The sequence below is a fragment of the Hydra viridissima genome, unplaced genomic scaffold, assembly GCF_058129835.1.
Source record: "Hydra viridissima isolate aposymbiotic clone 2 unplaced genomic scaffold, HvirCarnegie_v1 scaffold_9, whole genome shotgun sequence".
In the NCBI taxonomy this organism is placed as follows: domain Eukaryota; kingdom Metazoa; phylum Cnidaria; class Hydrozoa; order Anthoathecata; family Hydridae; genus Hydra; species Hydra viridissima.
In genome coordinates this window covers 11393124-11399589 of record NW_028324308.1, presented here as the reverse complement: position 1 = coordinate 11399589, position 6466 = coordinate 11393124, and the positions used below count along the sequence as shown (strand labels likewise).

At 26.3% G+C, this 6466-nt stretch overlaps 1 long non-coding RNA gene across 13 annotated transcripts; it reads left to right on the top strand.

Moving 5' to 3' along the window:
* The first annotated feature begins 1288 nt into the window (after positions 1-1288).
* On the top strand, positions 1289-4856 carry LOC149884030 (uncharacterized). 13 transcript variants are annotated; one of them, XR_016455470.1, is made up of 4 exons: positions 1289-1738; positions 4236-4308; positions 4388-4479; positions 4671-4856. It is a non-coding gene; the product is annotated as an uncharacterized LOC149884030 (long non-coding RNA). The 13 variants fall into 13 exon arrangements; XR_016455468.1 differs by having other exon boundaries at positions 1290-1738; positions 4641-4856; XR_016455473.1 differs by having other exon boundaries at positions 1323-1710; positions 4641-4856.
* The last annotated feature ends 1610 nt before the right edge of the window (positions 4857-6466 follow it).

Genomic DNA, 6466 nt, shown 5'->3' with positions numbered 1-6466 from the left:
ATTGTTTGTTAATTTCTGGATCGAAATCCCAGTAAACTGAGTTGTTATGAGTTTGTATGAGTTTACATGAGTTTATGAGTTTAGATGTCATAGAAATTCTTGAGATATTGATGTAAAGAACAATTATTAAAACTGATTTAAATTCAAGATCCATATCGTAATTTGGGACATAGCACCCTTATTGAAAAAATGAAAATATTTTTACTGAAGAAACAATATATTCATGTAGGTCCCCAGAAGAAGAGAAACTTGTTATATAAAGTACAGGGTAAAAGAAAACAATGCAAAAGAAGACCTAGGGTCTTACGCTCCCAGGGAGTGTAATTCAATATATAAAAATAAAATCATGATTTTCCAGCATTACATAATATTGGCATGCTAATCCCCCTTTAATTTCATAGTTGACAGGAGCTTGAGGTTGAAATTTAAAAAAAAAGATTTTTGTTGAAATAATCTCTGTGAAATGTGCAATGACGGAAAATCGTTCATTAAATTTTATTATTTAATGATAAAAACTCAACGATTTCCTCTTAGAATTCTCTTAAATTATCTTTTAAAAAAATAACGGCTATCATAGAAGTCTGTAACTCAGGAAATTAATATTTTTTGATAAAAACGATGAAAAAGAAATAGAAGAATTCATGAATATCAAATCAATTGTCAATTCTTGGGATCTTGAACAAAAATGCCTCGAAATCAATTTATATTTTGAGGGCGTTTTGTTAAATATTTTTACCTGTTTGTTGTTTATGTGTAGCTGTAGTAATCCCAGACAGCCTACGACACTGGGCCAGAATTCCGGCGAATCATCGCACTCCGTGACGACTAGATTAGTAACGGGCCAGTACTGGCCCGAGTCTGGCATGCTTCTGGCGAGTAGTCGTACGCCATTGCAATGGTATTTGTTGTTGGGCCAACACTGGCCCGATTGTAGCTTCTGCAGAGTTCTGGCCGAATGTCGTTTTGCCATAACCGTCATTATTTTGAATATTTTCTTCGTCATCCATGATGATTTTATAGACGCGAAGTCAAATGCTTACAAGATATATTTCGCAAATTTCTTGCTTTTGCTGATGTTTTTTATTATGCTATTATTATAATACGCAGTGCTCGAAGTGAGGCGGGATGGGGCGGGATGCCATCCCGTTACCTTTTTAAATTTTGAAAACCATCCCACTCCTTTTTTAATGCATATTTTGGGGTGGGATGCCATCCCGGTACATAATAAATTAATGGAAATTTTATTTTATTTTCCTCCTATAAATAAACTTGTAAAAACATTTTTAAAGTTTGCGGCAATATGCGAATTTGAATGAACTTAAGTCTCAGCTGTTATTTAAAAATTTGCGGTAGAAAGTTCAAAAACTAAATCGATAATTATAAAACATTGCGTCTTTTCTTCTGTATTTTAAATAAAAAGTTACCAAGCAACAAAAAGCGACATTGGCTTTTTTTTTCGTTAAAGTGTCATTAGAGTTTTTTTTTTGGTGAAATAAAATGTAGTACACAGTAGATTTACTCAACATTAAATGTTATGATTTTAAAAAAATTTACTTATTATAAATATGGATAAATGGCTAGCAAGCGGAAGGAAAAGAAAGTTAACCAGTGATAGTTCTAAAAGTAATTTGGAAAATGACACTGAAATAAATAAAGAAGTGACAGATTTTTCGAGTATTGAAACTTGCCAATCCTTTCCTCAATGTGATGGTATTTTTTTTCAATTATTTAAAAATTGGTAAATACAAAAAAATAAGACTTGTTTAAAAATAAAATGTTTAATTATATCATTGTTTTTTGATTGCTTAATGACGTTTGATGTGAAACTTAACTCAATATTTTACGGTGACAGTCTCTTAAGAATATAACAGACCTCAAGTTGTTTTTTTAATATAGGTTTTTTACTATAGGGATACTCTAGGGATTTATAATTCCTTTATTTAAATCTACACAAAATACGAAATCTATAATTTTAGGATAGGTGGGATGGTGATTAGAAAATATTAAAAACCATCCCGCTACTTTTTTTTTCCCACTTCGAGCACTGATAATACGTATTGTAATAATAATAGCAAACGTACGTTTGCTTTTAAAAAAAACTGTTTCTTTTTTGTTAAAACGTATAGTTATGTTGCAATTAGAATTGCAATTACTATATCCTAACTCTTGCAGTAGTAAATGCTACTGTAAAAAGTTCAGATGTCGCATGATGTAAATAATGTAAATTTCACTTGTGTTAGCACATATCGTTATAGTAATTTTTTATAAAGGTTAGCTATGTTTTTATATTAAACAGTTTGAATAACATTCATTCAAGATTGATTTAACAATAAAACAGAAATGGTCGAAGAAAAGGCTATTTAAAGATTAGAAGGTTAAGTTTTAATCACAACAACTGTAAGATAATCAAGTTTTTAAATAAAAATTTTGTTTATATTATATACATATATATATATATATATATATATATATATATATATATATATATATATATATATATATATATATATATATATAAAGATGATAACAAATTAATAGCATGACAACAACAAAGAAAAGATAATAACAGTATATATATTGTTATTATCTTTATTTTTGTTTTTGTTTTTGCTGTTATTAATTATCTTTGTTTTTATTATTATATGCTCCTTTATTATAACTTGTCATTAAAATAATCTTATCTAATTTAAGTTAGTTTTAAACTCATTTTAATTGATTTTGGTTGTAATACATTATATTTATGAAATGACTTTGTCAATCATCACTTTTCTCATTTTAGCAATTCAATATAAGAGTAAACCATCCAAATTAAATCTTTATATATTTTTTTATCTTAACTTCGGGATAATGTATTGTTCTTGTTACATATATAGTTAGAGTTATTTCAAAATGCTTGCAACAACTATTTAATGAAGATATCAATTGTGGAATATTTAATACACAGAATTCCTTCCGTGAGAAAACTGTTACCCCTTCATACATATCTACAGAAGAAAGTTGTAGATAATAATGATTCAGTTTTTGGAACTGTTCTTAATATATTTTCTGATAACAATGTCAATGTTGAAACTGAACTTGTTCATATTTAAAATTTTGGTAATGATAATGATGATGAAACATTTTCATCAGATTTGACTACCCAATTAGCTGATTGGGTTGTTCAGTTTAGTGTTAATCTGACTGCTTTATCATCATTACTTTGTATTCTCTGTCTGTTTCATTTTGATTTGCCTATTTAAAAAACTCAACACAATTTTATAGTTGCATATCGAGCAGGTGTCATTATTTTTGTTTTGGTTCAGCAATTAGTTTAACAAATATTAAATCATGTTTATAATAAATTTGCAAAATTTTCAGCTCCCTATGGGCAGTTGAATATCGATAGTTTGCCTTTGTTTAAAAGTAGCAAAATATCATTTTGGCCAGTTTTGTGTCTTTTGCAAGGTTTTAATTTTAAAAAACATGTGTGATTTAAGTCTGTTAAGAATCACATTTAGTATCACACTTAGATAAAGTTAAACGCAATGCAATTTTAGATGACAGAATTCTCAAGTATCTATTGTTACAAGTTGATTAAGGTTTTGTTGTTTCACCCTTGCTTCATTTGTTATAATTTAATTTGTTGAAATCTGTACTAAGTCTATTTTCTTACATTATTACTAACAAAATTAATATGCTTATTTCATACATAGTTTTACATGAGGTGGTAATTGAAATATTTAACTTATTTAGGTTAATTTTACTCGTGTTTTGAGTAATTTTCATTCCTAATAGTAACAATTTTATAACAACATTGTCTATATTTATGCATTCAATAGCTGCCATTTGGAGAAATTACATTTAGAAAATGTAATTGGCATAGAAATGATTCCCATAAATGTTTAATAAATTGTTTTTGATTTCGTATTTTATTTGCATTAGATTTTTGAGATACTTCTGGTATTTTAAATATATATATATATATATATATATATATATATATATATATATATATATATATATATATATATATATATATATATATATATATATATATATATATATGTATGTATATATATATAGACACACATAGACACACACACACACACACTATAATACATATATGTTATATATGCAATTGTATTCATAAATTTATTTTAAAGGTTGTAATTTATTGATATTTGTATTACATTCATTAAATTATTTTGTTAAAATAAACACTTTCATTAATTTTTCTTTTTAATTTTGGTTTTCAGGGTCTTCATTGGCATCCAATTGATGTTCAACAGATTCTTGCCAAAGTGAGTAAAGGAACACTTCATTGCACTGGTTAGTAGTTGTATGCTTAGAATTTATACTTTCAGATATTTTAAGTAATTTTTGTAGATGTTTATTTTTATTTTACTAGAATTTTAAAAATTAAATTTCTGAGAGATCCTGATTTTTACAGTTGAAAAAGGTGCTTTTTTCTGTCGAAAACTTCAAAATAAGATTCATTGGGTAATGAAGAAATCTTTATCTTTATTTACAACATATATATATATATATATATATATATATATATATATATATATATATATATATATAAATTTATATTTATATTAGTATTTATATATTTATATTTACTTACATACCTACATTAAAGTCAATTTTGAATCTAGATGCTGTAAAAATAAATCCTTTAACCTCAGGAGCATCAAGCGAAGAGGTTCAGCGATGGCTGAAAAGATATTTTCAGCCTTCAGGAGATCGATATAGTGGACGAAAAGCTCGGCAAGAACGAAAAAAACTCCCTTAATAAATAAAACTATTAAAAACTATCATTATCTGTACTATTTTAAATAATTTTTGTCAATTTGAATTGGAATAAATTTCAAAAAATATTTACTTTTGTATTTGCTTTTTGTGCAATATCACATAAAATAACAATAATAATAATATAAAATAAAAATAATATTATTGTTGTTGTTAATATTACTATCATTGTTATAACTATTTTTATTATTATTATTATTATTATTATTATTATTATTATTATTATTATTATTATTATTATTATTATTATTATTATTATTATTATTATTATTATTATTATTATTATTATTGTTATCATTGTTATTATTATTATTGTTGTTGTTGTTGTTGTTGTTGTTGTTGTTATTATTATTATGAGCAAACAATCATCTTTTATAGATCAGATTAAATTATGTAACGCCGCCGAATTAAACAAATTTTGCCAGCAAAACTTTTTAAATTTTCGAAGGGTATCTGTATCTTAGGAAAAATAAAAAAAAAAAGATCCTCCGTCACCTAGCTACGCCACTGTTGCTTTGGTTCTCTGGTTTTACTTATGCTACAGTCAATATTATTCCTGGATCCGCCACTTATGATAGTGTGTATATGAAACCGTTCATATCATAATGGTGCTTTATAATGGTGTTTTATAATTGTGTTTTAAAGGAAACTTATTTACCATATAACAAGTTTTAAATTAAGACTAAACTATGTTATTAGTATAAATGAAGTATTAGCCTTTCATCGCCATTAGGATTTTCAAGAGTTTCCGCAATTCTCAAACTCTAAAGATTGGGCGCATTTTAATAAGGAAATGGAGTTAACCAATTTAAACAAAAAAGAATTCTTTTTAAGCACCTGTTTTCATCTTTATTTAACGACATTGTTTAAAATTATAAACTACGTTTTAAAGCAGTGTAAATAAGTTTGTGGCTGTAAACCTGGTTTTAAACCACAGGGATAAGAAACTTGTTTGAAATCAGGATGGAAACACGAGTATTTGTTTGATATCTAAAAGTTTATTTGAATTTTTTCAGCAATAAAAATTGGGAAATCGGTTCAACTTTGACGAATCAATTTTGTATCTTGAATAACGAAAATCGAACATTTTTTTATACAAATTGGACTGCATAAAATAATGGAAAACCATGTTATCATTTCATTTTTAAGACACGTAAATTTATTCCTACATATATCATGATATTTGCAATATGATCAACATTGTTATAATGTAAATAGGTATTAAGAGCTATATTTTGAGAAAATCAGACAAACTCAAGGAAACTTTTTTTTTAATGGATTTTTTTTTACATATGTGGCGTAGTTTTTATGAAACTATAAGAAAATAAGAAAGGCAAGTCAATAAAAGTGTTTTTTAAAACTAATTTTATTAACAATTACAGTACTTTTTTTTTAAAAAAATGTCACAAACTGATTGGTTAACTTTTTTGCAAGCAACTTTTTGATATTCACTTTTGTTATATTCCTGCACAATGCTATTGTTACATTCCTACACAAAGCTGTTGTTACATTCCTGCACAAGGCTATTGTTACATTCCTACACAAAGCTGTTGTTACATTCCTGCACAAGGCTTTTGTTACATTTCTACACAAAGCTGTTGTTATATTCTTACAAAAAGCTATTTAAAAGTGGATTTACAGAAGAACAAGATTACAGGATTTGGTATCGTTT